The sequence below is a fragment of the Cupressus sempervirens genome, chromosome 1 (assembly GCF_028749045.1).
Source record: "Cupressus sempervirens isolate cs-2001-9-10 chromosome 1, ASM2874904v1, whole genome shotgun sequence".
In the NCBI taxonomy this organism is placed as follows: domain Eukaryota; kingdom Viridiplantae; phylum Streptophyta; class Pinopsida; order Cupressales; family Cupressaceae; genus Cupressus; species Cupressus sempervirens.
This window is the reverse complement of record NC_143118.1, coordinates 700,227,467-700,248,173: the sequence shown is the minus strand read 5'-3', so window position 1 is coordinate 700,248,173 and position 20,707 is coordinate 700,227,467. Positions and strand designations below refer to the sequence as shown.

Genomic DNA, 20,707 nt, shown 5'->3' with positions numbered 1-20,707 from the left:
ATAAACTATTAGCTTAGGAAAAAAAAAAAGAGAGACAATAATACCTATGTTGCTCCAAATCTATATTAGAGGACAAGTCATAGATGTTCCATGCTTTAAACAAATTTAATGAGTCACTTAAAAATTCAAAAAAAAATGAGGGTATAGTAGCCTAGTAGTCAAGTTAAGAACCTCTACAATTTTGACTTTTGCAACCCCTGCACAAAGTGGTTGGTTGTGGCACATCACATCACTACCTACACTTTGGTGATACCTTTACCTACCAATATACCCTAACATTGAAAATCTACATGATCACCAATAGCATAAGAGAAAACCCCTTCCTTTTGCCTCCCTCATCATCATCCACTCCCTACAATTGTAAAATATGCTTTAGAGGAGACCTAGCTTGTCTTTCCCAATTATGATTATATTATTGCTTACAAATAGATAGAAAGGATACATTTGTCACTTTTACTGATTCACAAGGACTCTGTGACTTATCTTATGCATCTATTTGACTTTCCATGCCCATTTCCAAATGTGTAGGTTTTTTATTATCTTATGGGTGCGAGCTTATAGTTCCAACTAGCCTTATGGATCGCTCAACCAAAGAATGATGATACATCGCAACATCTCTCCTTGCTATGACTTGGCCCAAAAAATTAGAAAAACACTTTCTCAAATTACAATAACTCTAAACCAATCTTTCTTTAAGCAATCATCCAAAATACATTACATACATCTCCATCAGGGGCCTCCATCATGGATGGAGTGCTAAAGGAAACACCACCACTTTCAACTTGCATTACATATAATATAGGTATTAATTCACATGGATGGTACTATCAACATTCCATACACTAAAGTCTCTACCAATCACTAAATTGAATGTAAGCATATTGCTTCTTCAAGATGTTCAATTGTAGGCTGATGTCCTACACACCCATGAACACCACCATTACAATTAAGAGCAGGTTATAATGAAATTCAAGACACCAATAACATATGTGTCAAATAACACATTGCCTGCACCAACCACATATGACTTACCCAAACTTCAATCTCATTTTCATCAACCAACATTTCTTGTTTGTGCTCTCCTAACATATACTTACTGCCACTCCTACATTTCATTGATGTAGATTTAACACGCTCACATGTAGAAGCTTGGAGAGCAAGGACATACCTATCTTCACACTCAACTTCTATTGCAATAGTTTCTTTCATGGCAAATGACTAACATATAATAAAACATTCATTCCATTTTTTAGACATTAAACCAAAACGTTCACTACCACAAAGTGCACGAGTGGTGAAAATAAAATAGATTAATACTTTATTCGATCTTATAAAAATAGAAAAATAAGATTTTGTGTTCCTCGTTACCTCCACCCTGTCACTTCTTGCAATAGAAGGGATCCCCCTTATATCATCCTCAGAGTCAATAATTTTTTTAGCACTTACAAAGGTTCTTTTCCTTCTACCAAACTTATTTCATTGTACACAAGATTGTTGTGTGCAACTCTTATCACCTACAACTAAGCTAGAAGGTGGTGCATATATTGATCTTTCAAAAAAACCATCCATAGAACCCATATTGGCTAAAGATATAGTGCTCTATTAGTGGTACATTTAATGACTATTAGCAGATTGCTCTAAAGTGGTTCACATGTTTCCACTAATTATTCACGTAAAGAAAAAAAAATATTATATCAAATTGATCATACCATGATCTCTCTTCTCTTCACCAATGCTACAACCCTTTTTAATCTCTCCTTCCTCAACTGATCACTCTCGTAGTAATGCATTTCCTCTTGAATCTTGACTAGACCCTCTTCCTAAAGGAATTTGACTAAGGAGACCTTGTATAGTTTGCATATGCATTGCTATAAACACCTTCTTTGGGCATCAGACCTTATCCTCATCTAGTAATCAACACTTGTGGCCCTCTTAAGGATGTATCCTATTGATTTTGACTCATAACAATGTTGCTTTCCATTCCTTACAAAAGGCCACCCACGACAAGGTGCCTCAATAAATGGGAGCTTGTGAATTTGCATCCTATGTAGGTTCATCCTTGTAATGTCCCAAAAATTCTTTCCTCCATCAATAGAACAACTTTCGACAAGGTAGTAATATATCCTCCTTTGAGAATACTTTTGAATTCTATATTTACCCATCCCCTACATAGACAAGACCATTACCATACAAAGAAAACATATAGCATGTAACTATAATACATATGAGTGCCATCTTCATATGGATTACAAAATTTATCAAAAATCTATACAAAATTTGAATCTTGATACAACAGAGGGATGTGTCACCAAAAAAATCAGTATAACACTTGCAAATTACAGCATCTCCCACTTCTTCCCTTGATGGAAAAACCATCGCTCTTGGTTTCTCGCTTTGTATCTAAAATTAACTATAAGTCAATCGAACTATCCACACACCATTCATTTGAACCATACGATGTTGAAATGACTATAAATGATAATGACTTCAATTGTCACACTCACATGGCCATCTCTGGCAAACCTAGGAGCAGTCCTTCACACAACAACCTTGCTCTCCTAAGAAAGGAAATAAAAAGAATTAGACATTTTCAACATTGTTCTCTGTACTCGGAGGATAATATTTTATTTGGGTGTTTTCAAACCACTACATCTTACCATCATCTTTTTTGTAGTCACTCTTTCCTTGTTGTAGAGCACCTTTTTCATATCCACATAAGGCTTCACTCTTTCCAGTATGTAGGACATTTGAAGCAAATCATTGATTTCTTCTAGTTTCTCGCTTAATTTTAACATCCTATATAGTTTGCAATAATATAACAGGACTATTACTAAACATAGATTCCTCATACATTCAATGCCCTGCAAATCCTAATAGTTTCGTGATGCTGGTCTTTTAACATAACACAATAGAAATTATTGCTTCATTGTCTATAACATTAAATATGGAGTTCATCCAACCATTTATATCTATCCATATTTAAACTTATTCAAAATTGTATCTATCTATATGGAGATGCATTTTTGATGGAATTTTATTGCATAACGTACTACTAATGATTCCTTTTATATTTTTGATTTTTTCTAGAAATTAGGTAGATTGGAAGCTAATGCATTTCAGTCTGAATCTATCAAGCTAAATGACTGCAAGAAAAAGATCGCCTTCAGAACAGTAATATGATTTAATCATAGGTTGCTCCTTAATAGTACTTAATAGGGGCCAAGTTATTTTTGGGTGAATTGTTGATGTTTGATGTTAAATATTTTTCTCTCTCCTATGTTTGGTTGTAGGCATAGGTAACTAAAGATGATACCCTGATTGGGACCTTGACTGTGAGGGAGACTATAGCATACTCTGCTCATTTGAGACTCCCTACTAAGATGCCCTGGTAAAAGAAATTGACACTAGTAGAGTCTACACTTTTTGAAATTGGTCTTTAAGAATGTGTCAAAAATGTCATTGGAAATTGACATTTGAAGGGTATCAATGGTGGAGAAAAGAGAAGATTTAGCATTGTCTTAGAAATCCTCATGGGGCCAAGGTTGTTGTTTTTGGATGAACCAAAAATTGGTTTAGATAGGTAAGAATCAATCACTCTAATTCTTAATTAGTGGTGGATCTTGAATCCAAAATAACATCAGAGAGGCTTTTAATGATTTTTTATTATTCCTCATAAACCAGTTAATACTCCATTAATGAATTTATTATTCTTTGCAGACCACAGAATACCAACTGCTAGTGGTTATGAATAATTGGGTGGACTATTGATTATGAATCATTCAAAATTATGGGTATTGATATGTGGTGAATTGTTGATTGCAACGCATCTACATTTTTTTTACCCAAACATTAAGATGTTTGGTTAGGGATGGGTGTGCTCTTATAGCTTTAGTTCATCAACCAAACAACAAGGTGTTTGAACTCTTTGATAGTCTCTACTTTCTCTCTGGAGGGAAAGCTATTTACTTTGGCAAGGCATCTCAGGCATGCGAGTTAAGCTTTCTTTGCTATAATGGTTAATTTCCATATTTAAGAATAATAGAGTTATTGTCATGAGGCTTAGTTAGATGGTGGGTTGTTCTATTTAAGAGTATTTGAGTTACTGCTACTAGTCTAGGAACAATATTTTTTGAAGTTATAAAGGAGTTATAGCTAGATTAGAGTGTAGTTGAAGAATAAGTTGATGGAAATCTTTCTATCACAAATCAATTCTTTGGAAATTTCTATTGGCAATTGAGGTTGTTCGTAGATACATTCAATGGGTATTAAATGTTTCTGTACTACTAAAACTACAAGGCTCACTATACACTGTACAATGGCTTCCCTCATTTATTAAACTATATTTCATTTTCACTAGAAAATGACAAGATGAATGTCAATTTTGTAAACTATTTCAAATGGATCGAAACAATCTAAAATGCTTATAAATGATGGTCAACAGTCATATTATTGAGATTGTTCTTTATATACATACTTATGTTACATAAGTAAATACTCTTAATATTATCTAAGAATTATTTGTATTATATAAATCAAAAGTACTTATCATTTATGAAATAATAGCACACATATTAACAAGGAAAAAGCATCTAGAGAACACTCAAACTTGTAGAGTGGTGACCTAGCTAAGGTTTGAGCATAACAAATAGAAACAAATACAACAACTTTAGACAACTCAAACTATTATTTTTAAATATATATATTTTCCTAGATGGAATGTGCTTATTTAATGCCCTTCATATGAAATTTTTCATTAAAAAAATTGCTACATTGATTGATGATTCTTGTGGTATTGAATATTGATCTGAACTACATTCATGGATTCTCACAAATAAGAATTGTTTTGATGTTTATAGTCTTTTAAGAAAGTAGGATTTCCTTACCCACCTTCCAAAACCCATCTGATCACTTTCTAAGATGTAATTACTCAGGTTTTGACAAAGTAGAAGCTACACTAAAAAGATCAATGAGACTATGGGTACTTTCTACATCCTGGATCTTAATTTGATGTTGTGAATCATACAAATCATTGAAAGGTGTTTGTTTCATGAAGATTAAGCTTTTTTTCATGTGATTAGATTGTGGGATCAAATGACCCTTTTGACAAAATCACAAGAAGTCAAGCTACTCAAACTCTCATGGAGAAGTACCAATACTCTGAGAATCATCAAGAAACACAAACCAGGTGACATGAAATATCACAAATTTTAAGCTCCCTTGTTTTGAATCTTACTACTATGATATTGAAGGAAATGAATTTCTAGAAGCATTTTTTGATTTGAGGTTTTGATTTGGAAATAGGAATGGTGTTGGATTTAGTGGGTAGCCAAGCTAGTTTCTTGATGCAGCGTTATGTTTTAAAACATGGGTCATTTATTCATATGAGCAGAGATTCTAGGTATTATTTTCTCAAGCTTGTCATCTACATTTTTCTCACAATTTGTATTGGAAAATATACTTGAATGTTGGTACATCCTATAACTCCATACTGGTAAGACTTCATTTTCATGTCATCCGTGAGATTTTTATGGACATATTTTTTGTGCTACTCAAAATTTTAACTTTAACATGTTCTACAACATGTGTTCAAGCTAGAGGAGATAGTGCTTCCTTCATTTTTGGCATTGTTACTTTCATGTCTATTGGAGGCTTCTCATCTTTTGTTAAAGATATAAACATAAATTCATGTGCTAAAGATTGAAGCTTTGATTTTTTCATCACTTGGGTGAACTAAATGGAATTATCTTCAACTAAATAATTATGGATTATGGAAATTTCATGATTCTAAATGAAATTGTTTTTGATTAAGTAAAACAGGTTTTATAGGGATCCTGAAACCCAAAAGTTTTTACAACATATTTGAAATAGAAATAATAACTAAAGTCTAGCTACAATGCATCTTCTTAACAAAAGAAAAAACCAAACGATAGGCCCATGGCCAGGATAAAAAAATCCACTACACTAAAAATGGAGGAGACAAAAAGAAAGCACTAACTATTAGTTCTCCCTATCAAGAACCTGCAGGGTCTCTATAGCTTCATTAGTCTTCCAGTTGTCCACGCCCTCCTGGTCCTGGTTTTGAGCATCAGCTAGATCATCCTCAACCTACCCAATGTCCAAGTTGGCCTTCTCCATCTTTTCCCTGCCAAATCCAGCACTCATCAGTGATTCACCCAAACTATTAATATTCTCATTCAGGGTGTTCAATGTAGTAATCACTTGATTAGCCAAGTTCTGATGAGAGAACTCCATCCATTGGACTCTTTGTTCAACCTTGGTGATTTTTTCCTCCTAGTCAGAATTGTGTCCCTAGATGTTGCATTTCAATTGGCTTCCATCCTGGCTTCTCTTCTCTTCATTGTGCCCCTGGTCGTTTTTGATTCCCTGGCTTCTTTTCCTCTTAAGGTCTTTGATTTCATGGAACAACCATTTGATAGACCAAAAATTGTCTATCATGTTGTTCTTTACATTGTTCAGAAGATTAAGCCTAGTTTCCCTCACATTATTTGAGATAATAACTAGAGCAGTGTTTATGAGCTCATCAAAGTAGGCTTTACCATCATTTTCTTTCATCACTTGGAGATTCATCGGCTCCCTGACTATCCCCAATTTTGCAGTTTGCATGTTAAAATTCCTACAAGACCTCCTTTTTTTGTTATCACTTCCCCACTCTCTTTCACCAAAATTTATATCTTCCCCTCAGATGGAGAAATAGAGGGGCTAGGGCCTAGAGTCTCAAGAATCTAGTCGTTGGTTTCTTGCAGCAATAGAGCCTCATTTGCTTTCCTTCTCTTGGGATTCCCTGACATGTCAGCTAAATCCTTCTCCTTCTTTTAACGTTCCCTCCCCTTCTCCTCCTCCTTCACATCATCCTCCCCCTTATTCTCTTCCTTTGATTCTGTATCCTCTTCTTCATCATTATCCTCCTCCTCCTCCTGAAGCTCAGGCTTAGGAGGATTAGGGGGTAGGCCTCTGGGGCTCTTTTGCCAGGGAATGTGGGCAGAAGGAGTGACTTTCCTTTCTTTCTTAGGGGTTTTATCTTTAGAGGAAGTGTTATCCTCTTCTTCCAATTTTATGCTATGCACACCCTCTAAATCCAAACTCCCAGTTTCCTCAGATGCACACCTAGTATGACCAAGGGATTTTCCCCTAGTTTGAGTCTCTAAATACTCATAGACCAAAAGGAGTAATCCCTTGTGAAGGGCTAGGTTGGCAATAGGTTTCCTCTTAAAACCCTTGATACCCTTTCTAATGGAGATAAAATGATAAAAAGGAAAAGAGATTTTGATTCCATGCCTAAAATGATTAAGCAGAACAAAATGATGTGGTATGATCCTATCAAATCTAGGATCCAAAGAAATATATTCAATGATAATTGTTAAGACATACCTCCAAAGCTTTTTAATTGACTCCATCACATAACACATCTCCACCTTGATGAGTTTATTCCTCTCATCTTTTTCCTTCACAAAATCTTTGACAACATTGGTCAACATTTTCTTATCTCTAAAGAAATTAATCCCTTCCAAAGGGATCTCCATAACCTGGGCTATCAATTCCGCATTGACTTGGTGGGTAAACCCATCAATTTTAACTCTCCCAATTTTTCTAGGAATCCACCATAATCTTAGTGATCTCCACATCAAATCTATGGAGCTTCTCCAGGAATCTAGTCATACCGCCCTTTTCCAACTTATGCCAAACCTTTGGTTTCTTCTTCTAGTTCTCCACCTCCCTCGACGGCTCCCTCCTACATCTCTCCCCTACCATGGTTTCCTCAAGTTCAATAAGCCCTCACCTACTCACAGTTCTCTTACAACTCAAGAACACTTTTGCATTTATTAATTTGAATGGTTGTATACAAGACAACCCATAAAGTGTGTCATATGTACACGCTATAATGGTTTGAAAAGAGCTTCACATGATTTTCATTAACTCCCAGTTTGACATACAATCTTGCAAATCTTCCCATTATTAATTTTGGATTATTTTAGTACTTCCCTAGATGCGGTCCAGTAGAATTACATCATTGACTGCCACCAGAAAGTTATCACCAACATGCCACATCGTCGCCAAATTTTTGGTGACCGCTTCATTTGCGAACTAGTCAGCACCTGAATTGGCTTCCCTGTACACATGGCTAATATAGGTCTTGTTGAATTTACCCAGGTCAAACTTTAACTCCTCGATCACATTCACTATGGTCCAAGAAGGCACAGAGTGACCGTTAAGACAATTTATGATATTTAAAGAGTCCCCCTCCAGCCAAAGGTTCTCTATCACAGAAGCCATGACCAGTTTAACAATGTGACTAGTTGTACTAGCTTATGTGAAATGATTTCTCTGATGTCCAAGAGGGTAGGAAAAAGCTGCAACACCTCCTCCAAATCTATTTTTGATGATGCCTCCACTACCAGTAGGGCCAAGGTTCCCTTTGATAACTAAGTCAAAATTGGCTTTGTATCAATTTTCAGGGGGGGAAAACCACCTAGCCTCCTGTCTTTTCTTGTCCCTATCCTTTTTCCTATCTCTATTGTTCCCACCTTCTTCAATGTTTCCTTCCTTTATGATGGAAAATTTCTTCTTCATTAATCCTTCAATTTTCTCAGCAATAAAAAACTCAAGGGATTCCCTATCTCTAAAAAATTGGTTATTCTACTCTTTCCAAATTCCCCAGCGGAAGTGTGGAAGGGACCAGGAGAAATATAACTGGGTTATCATACCAAAGAGTGAGATCTTCCATTGGTTGAAGAATTCTTGGATGTTAGTCGAGGGACACCAACTGACCCCAAAGTCTCTAGTCAGAAGGTGCCAAACCTTGGAGGAATAGGGGCAATGGATAAATAAGTGATTGACCATCTCCAAGTCATGCTTACATAAATGACACCTTTTGGGGATAATCTAACCTCTCTTAGCTAAATCATCCAAAGTAATTATTTTATCTTGGAGTAGAAGCCAGAAGAAGATGTTAATTTTTGGGGTGAGGCCAGGAATCTAGGCCTTAGCCCAGATGGGTTTCTCCATTCTATCCCACAATCAAAAATACCTAGAGGTGACAAAGTATTTCCCATTCGAGTTATCTCCCCAAATGACTTCATCCCTCTTATTATTAATGATTATAGAATTTAGGCTAATCATCAAAGAATTAAGGTCTGGGGATATCAAAGACAAGTCATGCCATCCATGACTAGTTCTGTAATCACTGACTTTCAGACCATATCTTCTTATGCATGGTTCTGCCCATCTTCCATAATTAGGGTGATCAATAATAGGACCCTGGCTCATCTAATTGTCCTGCCAATTTTCCTTATTCTAAATGAAATTGTTACTTTTATTGTGTGATGTAGGTATTTCAGTGAGAATGGATTAATGGGCATTATGGAGTTGTGGCTTTTGTGGTGGGAAATACTCTATTAGGGATGCCATATTTTCTTATGATTTAAATAATATTAGGGACAATTTGTTATTACATCGTTAGGTTTCCTTTTTTTCCATCATATGATTAATTACACTAGGGAAAGATGGAAACATGGGAGGCCCATGTTCCTTTTTCCTCCAAATCAATTGCATATTCTTATTGATCTTAGAAATAGTATTCATGTGACTCACTTGACCACAAAAATTGCAAACAATTGAATAACTTCCCAATTCAATTCCCTTCCCCCATTTACCATACTAAGAAAGAAGTCTTCATGAAATAATTTTGTGAATAAAGTGAGGCTCAAATACTTAACCAAAAACAAAGAGTAGTTAATATGGTTTGAAATTTTATAATGGTCTCCTTCAAACCCTCTAATAAATTGTACTAAACAAAAGATAGTTCTCTATTTCTACCTACTAAAGTTCATATAAAAAACACAGTTGTGCTGAGTTTTCTTAATAATGCATAAACAATTTGGAGTTGTATTGCAAAAAATTCAGCAAGAAACACTGAAATGATTAATACTCATGCACAGATGACAATTGAACCAATTGATTGCTATCACAAATGAAGAGAGCTTTAAAACTAAGAAAGCTAAATGGTAGGAACCATAAATTATTTATACTTAATAATGGTTTTTTTCATCCTTTGAACCACTAGTGTATGCATGATAGCTAGCTATTTTAGTTTATAATATGATAGCTAGCTATTTTAAATAGTGTGTTAAAAGGAGATGAATATTTTTATGTACATGTTGAATTGGATTTTTTCTAAGATTGTAGCTTGATATGATTGGTTGGTTTCTATTGGGATCATTAAGACAAACTGAATCTATAAGTCAAGGCCACATTCATATTTAGGAAAAGATAGGCAAATCATTTGAGAGTTATTTCCATCTAATGTCACCCAATTTATTTCAATTTCATTTAATATACATTTGAGACTGACAATTAAAGATTCCTTAATGGGAGATTGACAATTAAATATGCCTTAAAGGGATAGTTGTTATGTCACAAATGAACATGTTTGCATCATTTGATCTTCAAATATATGTGTGCAAGATTAAAAGATGGTTTTATATTAACCACACATAGAATGAAAAATGAATACAATTGAGTGCCTTAACATACAAGGATGTGGCAAAAAATTGAACTAATAGCATGTTTTGTTTACCCTTAGTGCCAAATGAGATCAGGAGTAAACTATTTTTTTAACTTGAATATTAAAATTCTAAGGGTCAAGTCCCTACTATGACCTAGGACATAAAAGAGTATATAGAAGGGAGGTGTATGGATAAGAATTAACTATTCAAAACTATAGCTAGATAGATCTTACTAAATCAAATTATAGTGCAAATGATAGAAAGGAAAGTGTAGTGATAAGCATAAATATTTCAAAACTATAGCTAGATGGATCTTACTAAATGAAATTTTAGTGCAAATGACCTAATAGATACACCATGAAATTAGGGTTCATTATTTCAAAAAAAACCCAAAAAATATAGTAAGTTTGATGAGAAAGAAACCCTTTGTGAAAGATGAAATAAAAGACTTATTATATTACAAACCAAACAAAATATATGAAAAATTGGGGATTTTATGTGAATGCCTCAGGTTTATTACATTATTAACTACAATCTCATATTTAATTGAGTTTAACTATCTTTTTTATCAAAAGAGTTGAAAACAATTTCAATTTTAGTGACAATCTATAGATACCGCAAAAAAATTATATCGAATAAAAGGAAACAATAACAATGGGATAGAATACACATACACTTAGAATTTTTTGTTGAAGGGCAGATTCCACTGGTGGAAAACAAATAGAGAAGAAATCCAAAACTAAGTTGGCTTCACAAATCAAAGTCCACAGACTTCTCTGCAACATAACCCTATTTTTGAAACAGGTTGGGTTGGGTGTGTCAATGGTGATACTGGAGTTTCTAACAGGCAGAGTGAATCCTCCCCACACTCACCCCCAAGCTAATGGGAGAAAATATCACAAAAAAATAGAAACAAAAATGGCCCTTGAGCTATATAAGAATCATCGAAGAACATTAAGAAAATCTCACAAATGGTGGTACTAGAGTTTCTAGCAAGCGAATGAATCCTCCCCACACTCACCCTCATGCTAATGGGAGAAAATCTCACAAAAAAAAAAAAAAAAAAAAATGGCACTCAATCTGTATAAGAATCACCCAAGAACACAGAGAAAATCTCACAAATGGTAGTACTAGAGTTTCTAGCAAGTGGAGTGAATCCTCCCCACACTCACCCCTGCGCTAATGGGAGAAAATATAACAAAAAAATGGAAACAAAAATGGCCCTCAAGTTGTATAAGAATCACTCAAGAACATAGAGAAAATCTCACAAATGCTATAGATTTGAGATACATATATGCGTTAGTCTATTTAGCCGTTGTTGGTCATCTATCTCATGCACAATTGTCAGTCCAAAAACCAAACAGTCAATCCCCCACTAACCACATTCTATTTGGAGATGCTATGGTTAACCATTTTTTGGTGGATGATGATGAACAATAAATTCTCCCATGCACTGATAGACTATAGATGTTGTAGCTGGTATCTTGAAGTACTAGGGAGGAGGATGATAGGACAACAATGTATATGGGATGGAGGATATATGTGTTGGAAGTATAAGAGGAGTAATTGAGGAGGGGGGGGGGGGGATTAGTTACTACTAAAATAAATTACAAATCCCTTAGATATCATCAAATAAAATTCAAACTAATAAAATTGATTACTATTGATGCTCGATAAACAAACAAAAATTGTTGTAACTCGGTAATCAATTTTCCATCAGATGTTATTAGTAATTACTTAACCTTAATTTGCATGCATAAGAGAAAGAAATGAACACATGAGACACCAAGATTTAATGTGGAAACCCAATATGAGAAAAACTACCAATGTAACTAGTTACTATTTTTCACTCTTCTAAAGTGAGCCCTGTTAGGAGCCAACCCAGTTAAAGGTTACAAAACACACTATTAGGTGTGACCTTGTTAGAGGATTTAATCATCCTGTTAGAAGTGGCCTTGTCAGAGGTCTTCAAAAAATTCAATGGAATTACTACCTTGTTAGAGGATTTACAACTGGTTGTTAAACCAACTCTGTTAAGAGATTTTAGATCACTGCTACAATGGTTAAAGAGTAACAATGGAATGACTTGGTTGTGATGCAACTGAATTGTTGAATATAGATCTCTATTTTTCTTATGCTTGATCCTTCCTAATTGAATGTTACTTTTTTGCTCCACAAGGATACCTACTTATCCTTCAAGTTCGCTTCCACTCTTTTCTCTTTTCAATTCAATCAACACACTTGCACACATTGAAATCATAACTTGACCTTATACTTATACCCTCCAGATTGTCAAGTTGGCTCAAATACAAATTAGAATAACCAATATTCATTACCATAGTTTTCTAGAAAAAATAAGTAAAATAATTAAGCTTCATATGCCAAAATAACAAAATCCTTCATTAGCTGACCCTGCTCGGTGAAAATGAGCTCTGAAACATTTTCTTGTGTTAACCAACAGAGACTCGGTTAACACTGCAAACTTGTGAAAATCCTTTGGCAACTGAATGAACTCGATCAACACTAACTCTGTCCAACTTTCTTTTGTTAACCAAGTGAGCTCAGTTAACACTCTTTTCTATAAGAATTCCTTCGATGCTCAAGTGAGCTTGGTAGACACTGTCCTCGCACAGAGTAAACTTAGAATGCTCGGTAGAAAAGAAAAATTGTCTTGCTGACAAAGTGAGCTTAGTATGCACTGTCTATCTTTTGATATGACATTTGTGTAATATCAAAGACTACACACAATTAGTCAATTGTATCCAACAATCTCCCTCTTTAGCATTGATGGCAACACAACAGGTCATAGCACAATGAAATTTGGGAACAAGACTCCCTCTGACAGAAAGTTTCTCCCTCTTTGATTACTCATAGAAAACTTCTTCTACATTTCAATGTTCTCCCTCTATGAAATAATTACTTAGCTTTTCCCTCTTGGAATGAAAAAATTTTAGAAAGATATGACAGTAAACTTCTCCCTCTTTGACAACACATGCCAAACTAGTATCAACGTACCTTGAGTACTAATTCATCTATAATATGCTCTTGACTAAGCTGCATCAACTCATTGATCTTCAACTTGGTTCCTATTGATGCATCACTAAACTTTATTTTAGTGAGCTTTAGATAGGGGAATGACCTCTAGCTTACCTCTTAGATACAAGAATGCATCCTTAGGTAATTTTTTGGTGAATATATCTGCAATTTGTTCTTTTGTATGCACATATCTCAATCTAATTTCTTTTTCCTATACCAATTCTCTTACAAAGTGATATTTTATAGAAATGTCATTTGTTTTGGAATGCATCAGTAGATTCTTTGATATATTTATTGCACTTGTATTATCACAATACATGACTACTAGCTCTTTGATTTCAACCTTCATTCCTTCCAACAATTATTTGAACTAAACAATGTTAGAATAATTTACTACTAATGCCACATATTCTACTTCTGTTGTGGATTGGGATGTGTAGTTTTGCTTCTTGCTTGTCCAAGATACTAGTCTTTTACCAAGAAAGAAAGCTCCACCACTAGTGTTTTTTTTTCCATCAAATTTCCTACCTAATAAGCATTAGTAAACACTTTTAAGTCTAGATTGCCTCCAAATTTGTACCATAAGTAAGAGTCTTTAGTACCTTTCAAATATCTCAAGATTCTTTTGATTGCCATCATGTGGTTTTCTTTGGGTTTTGCTGAGAATCTTGCTACTATTCTAATTGCTAAGGCAATATTAGGCCTTGTATGTACTACATACTATAATTTTCCAATCATTGATCGGTATAAGGTCTAATCTACTTCTTTGGAATCATCATCTTTGCTAAGCTTAAGTCTAGTACACATGGGGGTACCAACAAGTTTTGAATCTTCCATTACAAACTTCTTGAGTATCTCTTTGATATACTTAGATTGAGTGATATAGATACCATTTTTGTTCTATTGTATCTACAATCCAACAAAGAATTTTATCTCACCAAACATGGATATCTCAAACTCTTTATTCATTTGTTCAAAAAATTCTTTGCATAGGTCTTCATTTCCTGTAAATAGAGTAGCATCCACAAATATTTCTGCCAACACAATCATCTTATTTGGTCCTTCCTTGATATACAGACTACTATTATCATTTGTTCTTTGAAAACCAATCTTTGTCAGACAGTTATGTAATCTTTCATACTAGGCTCTAAGAGCTTGTTTGAGACCATATAGTGCTTTGTGTAATTTGAAAATGATGTTTCTTTTGTCAGGATCAACAAAACCTTCTGGTTGTTCAATGTAGACTTCTTCATCAAGAATGTAGATTTAACATCCATCTGATATACTTTGAATCCTTTGTGAGCTGCATATACAAGTAAAGTCCTAAAACCTTCCAATCTTGCAACGAGGGAAGAAGTCTCACCGTAATAAATACCTTCTTCTTGAGAATAGCCTTTACATAATAATCTTGCTTTGTTTCTTGATACTTTTCCATCTTCATTTAGCTTGTTTTTGAATACTCATTTTGTACCAATCACATTTTTATCCTTTAGTCTAGGAACAAGAGTCCAAGTTTTGTTATTTTCTATCTGTCCTATTTCTTCATTCATAGCCTCAATCCAACTTTCATTTTCTAGTGCATCTTTAACACTTCTAGGTTCAAATTCAACAAGTAAATATGTACCTTTCAATTTTCTTCTTGTCATTGTTCCATCTTATTTATCTCCAATGATCTAATTAGGTGCATGATGCCTTCTGACATATTTAGCCAATACTAGTTCTTTGGCTTTTGAATGAATTGTACTATCTTCATTTTGAATCTCAGCTTCAGGCTTAGGTTCCTCTTTTTGTAGCTCGGGTCCTTCCAACTCGGTATGCACTAGCTTGATAGCCTCTAAATGTGACTTGGGTCCCTGTGTCTCAGTTTGCATGTTCTACAACTTGGTAACTAATGGAGATTTAGAAAGCTCAGGAGTTGAAGTCTCCTTTTTGTCAAAGATGTTTGGAAATGTATTAGGCTCAAAGTAGACAAATCATTTGTAATCTTCTAGTTCCTTTTTGCATTCTTCTTCAATCTTTTTCGCAAACTCATCAATTCTCACATGTCCACTTTCTATAATTTTGTGAGTAGACAAGTTCAAATATTTATATACTTTACTTCTGCAAGAATATCCTAGGAATATACTTTCATCACATTTTACATCAAATTTTCTTTTTCTAGACTCTTTCAAGATATAACAGTTGCTGCCAAATACTTTAAAGAAGCTTACATTGGGTTTATAGCCATACCATAGTTCATAGGGAGTTTTGTTTGATTCCTTCTTCAACTGTACTCGGTTCAAGGTATGAACTACAGTGCTAATAGCTTCTTTCCAGTATTTGATAGCAACATTCTTTTCAATCATTAGGATCATTGCACAATCCATGATGGATCTATTTCTTCTTTTAGCTATTCCATTCTGCTCAGGAGTACCAGGGGCTAATACTTGTCTTTTGATTCCTCTTTCAATGCAAAAATTGTTGAATTCATTGGAGATGAATTCACCACCTCTGTCTGATCTTAAGAATTTCAATCTTTTTCTAGTTTCCTTTTCTACTCTTGCCAAATAACATTTGAATTTCTCAAATTCTTTTGATTTTTCTCTTAGATACATAACAATCATCGTTCTAGAATAGTCATCAACAAAAAGAATGAAGAATTTTTCTCCACTATAACTTTCTATTCCAATTGGTCCACATAAGTTAGTATGCACAATTTCTAAGACATCTTCTAACTGATAGTTTTTTCTTTTAAAATAAGTCTTTCCCATTTTGCCAATTTGACAATTTTTACATAAACCAACATCTGGTTTTTTCAAACTAGGGATATCTCTTACTTTTTTGAGTTTTCTTATCTGGACCATGTCATCAAATTTTACATGACATAGTCTTCTGTGCCATAACCAACTTTATTCTACTTGATCAATGAAATGTGAGCACTCACCAAGATCAAGATAAAATAGGTTACCTTTTGTTTGCTTGCCTCATCCAATCAAATTTCCTCTATCATCTAGTAGTCTTGCCTTACCATTCATGAATTCTAGCTTGAATCCAATATTGTTCAGTTGTGCCACACTTAGTAGATTATGTTTTAGTCCTTCAACTCAATAGGCATTTTCACATACAAGTTCATTGGTTAATTAGATACAGCATTTTCCTTTTATGCAACAAGGTTCATTTTTTCCAAACCTTACACTACCTCCATCATAGGGCTCAAAATGTTCAAATTTTATTTTATCTCTAGTCATATGGTGTGAACATCCACTATCTATGATCCATGTATCATTTTTACTAACATGAGAGATAAGTGCCATCTTATGTCCTTCATCATCATATTCATCTTTTACAGCAATGTACACTATTTCATCGTCATTGTTATTAGAATCTTTAACCATAAGACAAGTTTTCTTACCTTTGTGACCTTTGGATTCTTTCTTTCCTTTATACTTATGGCTTTTCTTCTCATCCTTGCTTTCTTTGTTTGGACACCTGGTGTATATGCAAAATGTGGCCTCAAAATTCACACACACACTTCAACATGGTCCTTACCTCCAGATTCATCCTGGAATAAACATGGGATAGTTCATCCAAGAGGTCTGATAGTGTGACTCGTTGCCTTCTAACTAGAAGGATTTTGCCTATTTATGCTCTCAGAGTTGAGATGCAGGCAACCAAACCTTTCTAGAATGAAGGATTTAAATGCAACTATATGATTATGCAAATTAATCTATATGTTATGCAAGCATTAATCTAAGAAGTAATAAAAGAAATTAAGCTACATGTATGCATTGTTTAATCTAAATGATACTAATATATTAAGCAAAAGCACATATAAAGCTATGAAAGTGGGTATTCAATCTGATAGCAATTCAATAGCATGAAAATTCAACCTCTGTAATGAGGGATTGCGAGCCCCTTAAATAGAATCCAGGAATAGATCAATGGTCAGTATCAACCTTGATGAATGGTTAAGATTAAATAGAAGATTCAATTAGGATGGAAACTTCCTTGTGCAGGTGAAGTTAATTGTTTCAGATCTGAGTGTGATAAGTAGTTAACTAAACTTGTCATAAGTATGAGAGCAAGTTAACTAGATTGATTCCAATTTCAAGAAGTAGTTCACTCAGAGTTTCCACTTTAGAACTGAAGAGAGGATTTTAAAGATATTATTTAATTTAATAAATGAGATATGACCTCATAAATGCCTTTTCCATTTAATTGAATAATCTAATTCAATTAATTAAAGTAGGCACAACTATCAAATTAAATATTTTAATTCCCTAATACATTAGTCTTAGGATATAATTTAATTTAATTAAAGTATAAATACTTCAAATTAAATTAAATCTTAATTAGTAGGTTTAATGTGACTAATATGAGTCAATACTTTAGGAATTAAATAAATAGCATGATTAATGCAAATGAAGGTTTTCTCCATTTGACAATTAAGTCAACTAGCGAATGTTGGAATAAGAATTGCCTAGTGAAATAGGACTTTAGAATTGATCACATAGAACAAAATTGGAGATCATGGTAAAGAGCCAATTTTGGGGTAGTACATTTTGCCCCTTTTTGAATGAATGTACGAGCAGCACATTCAATTCAAAGAAAATCAAAAAGTGTGATGCACAGATCAATAAGTAAGATTGGTTCCGAAGTTGATGTCATGAAGACTAATTGATGAGCTTTTAAGGACCATTTCTAGAACAGAGCTTAATCCTAAGGAATCCAAGTATCACCCCTAGATACTTGAATTGATAAGCATTTTAAAGGTTTTCTTCAAAAAGAAGTTTAACTTTTAAGGATCCAGACAGAACATCTAGATACCCAAGATTTGATAAGCATTTGAAAGACTATCTCCAAAATGAAGCTTAATCTTTAAGGATCCAGATAAAACATCTAGATACCTTAAATTGATAGCATTTAAAATATTGTCTCTAGAATGGAGCTTAACCTTTAAGGATCTAGATAGAACACTTAGATACCTAAGATCTGATAAGCATTTAAAAGATTATCTCCAGAATGGAGCTTAACCTTTAAGGATCCAAATAGAACACCTAGATACATGAATCAATGAAAGATAGCAAGATCAAATTATGAGTCATAGAATCATCCCCATAACAAGGCTTGATCCTCAGGAGTCAAGGTTTAGATTGTCTTGATACCTATCCATTGAAATCTAATAATAACTACTATAAAGTATGATCAACTAATGACAAGATGAAATAGATGAAAAAGATGTTAAATAGAGGGAAAAAAGATGCCCCTAGTGATGAGATACCCCGAATGGTGAGGACATAAGATGGGAACAAGATGCCCTGACCAATGAATATTCAGATTGATTTGGAATTTGAGTTCAATGATGTAATCATCCTACCCCCTCGAGAGTGAAATCAAAAGATGACACACCAGAAATATGATGTAAGGAGCATGTTGAGAGATATAGAGGACATACAAGATGTAGTAGAGTGTAGAAGAGATCAGAATGATCAAAAGAAAATGTAGAGTCAATTCAGCATGGTTTCAAGGTCTAGAAGACCAAGTTTGACCAAATGTTGACCAGAATTGAGAACTGTTGACTTGCATTGAATTTTCCAAAATAAATTTTGAAAACATGAAGAATTTTGAGTTGAAAAGATTCCAAGAATCACAAAGTATCAAAAAAAATTGGACTGCACAAGTGTTCAACCGTGTCGGTCCTTAAATTTTAAAATGTGTTTTTGAGCCACTTAAGTGTGTCAAATTTCGAATTTGATCCCTAAAAATGGATTCAAAATGGTCAAATTAGCCAAGAGGGTGATTAATCAATCATTTGTGCAGTCATGAAGAAACATGATACTTTGAAGAAGCCAACAATTCCTCGTCATGAAGGATGGAAGTAGATTTGCAAGCAAACCATGTGCTTATGCAATACATCCCTATGCTAGATGCAACCTTAGGTCTGGTTACCAAGCCTCAACAATTTATCATCATCGAGCATAGGAGGAAATCCTATATGTCATACAATTTTGTTAGGATTAAATGCAAGCATTCGAGGCACAAGAAGCCAGAATGACCAGAACATTTGTCCCTTTCAATATAGCAAGTTAACATAAGCATCAAAGATAGATGCTAGGATGATTAGAATGTTGCTTGCATGGCAGACACACAAAACACATGGAAGATCCTTCTTATGCCAAACACTTAGTATTTATTCTATCTGCAACGACCCTTACTTTCGTAACCTAAGACAGAAGTGTGCTAGATATGCTCGCACTGACCCATACGTTCACTTAACAAGATGAGTATTAGTATGTATTGTACCATGAAGAGTTCACTCCAATAGATAAGGAGCAGAATCAATATTATTGACATATTCATATAAAAGGAGTCGAGGTACACCCGACCATCCAATACAAGATGGAGGCTCTTATATTGGACACCCCTCTTATAGGAATATGTCAACTTATTAGAACTAAACCGCAAACAAAAAACAAAGAAAAGACCATGCCCCTAGTCATCACTTCTCTAGTCAGAAATGACATCATTGAGTTGCTCAAGGAGACATGATGAAAGAAAAAGAAAATCAAAGAAAATGCTCAGCATATCCAAGCAAGTATGTCATCTTGAGTTGAAAGTTTGTCATGGGATTGATGTCAAGTGTTAGTATCTAAAACATGGATGAGATAAATCTCTTCAGTAGGGTGACAACAGTAGGAAAATGCAGTCAGAATGACTAGTGACTGAGGTCAAAGAGGAATCTTCAAGGTGAAGAACCTAAAGAGGACTGAGCAATAGTAGACAGACATAGCTAGGATGACTGGTGACTGACACAAGAGAGATCTTCCATAAAGGAATCTTGGAACGTGATGTGAACAACAATAGGAAAATGCAATTGAAAAAACTAGTGACTATTGCAAAAGAGGTTCTATGAGGAGAACCTAAAAGAGTGACATTGGCAACAGTAGGAAAATACAAAAAAATGATTGGTGACTATCACAAAAGATATTCTATGAGGAGAATCTCGAAAAGAGTGATACTGGTGACAATAGGCAGATAGCTAGAATGACTGGTGACTTTCACAAAAGAGATTCTATGAGGAGAACCTCAAAAAGAGTGACACTGGCGACAATAGGCAGACATAGCCAGAATGACTAATGACTATCACAAAAGAGATTCTATGAGGAGAA

General features: G+C 34.4%; 1 pseudogene; it reads left to right on the top strand.

Annotated features, from left to right (window-relative positions):
* Nucleotides 1–20,707, top strand: part of LOC149579870 (ABC transporter G family member 11-like) — an 87,447-nt pseudogene that overhangs the window by 13,118 nt on the left and 53,622 nt on the right.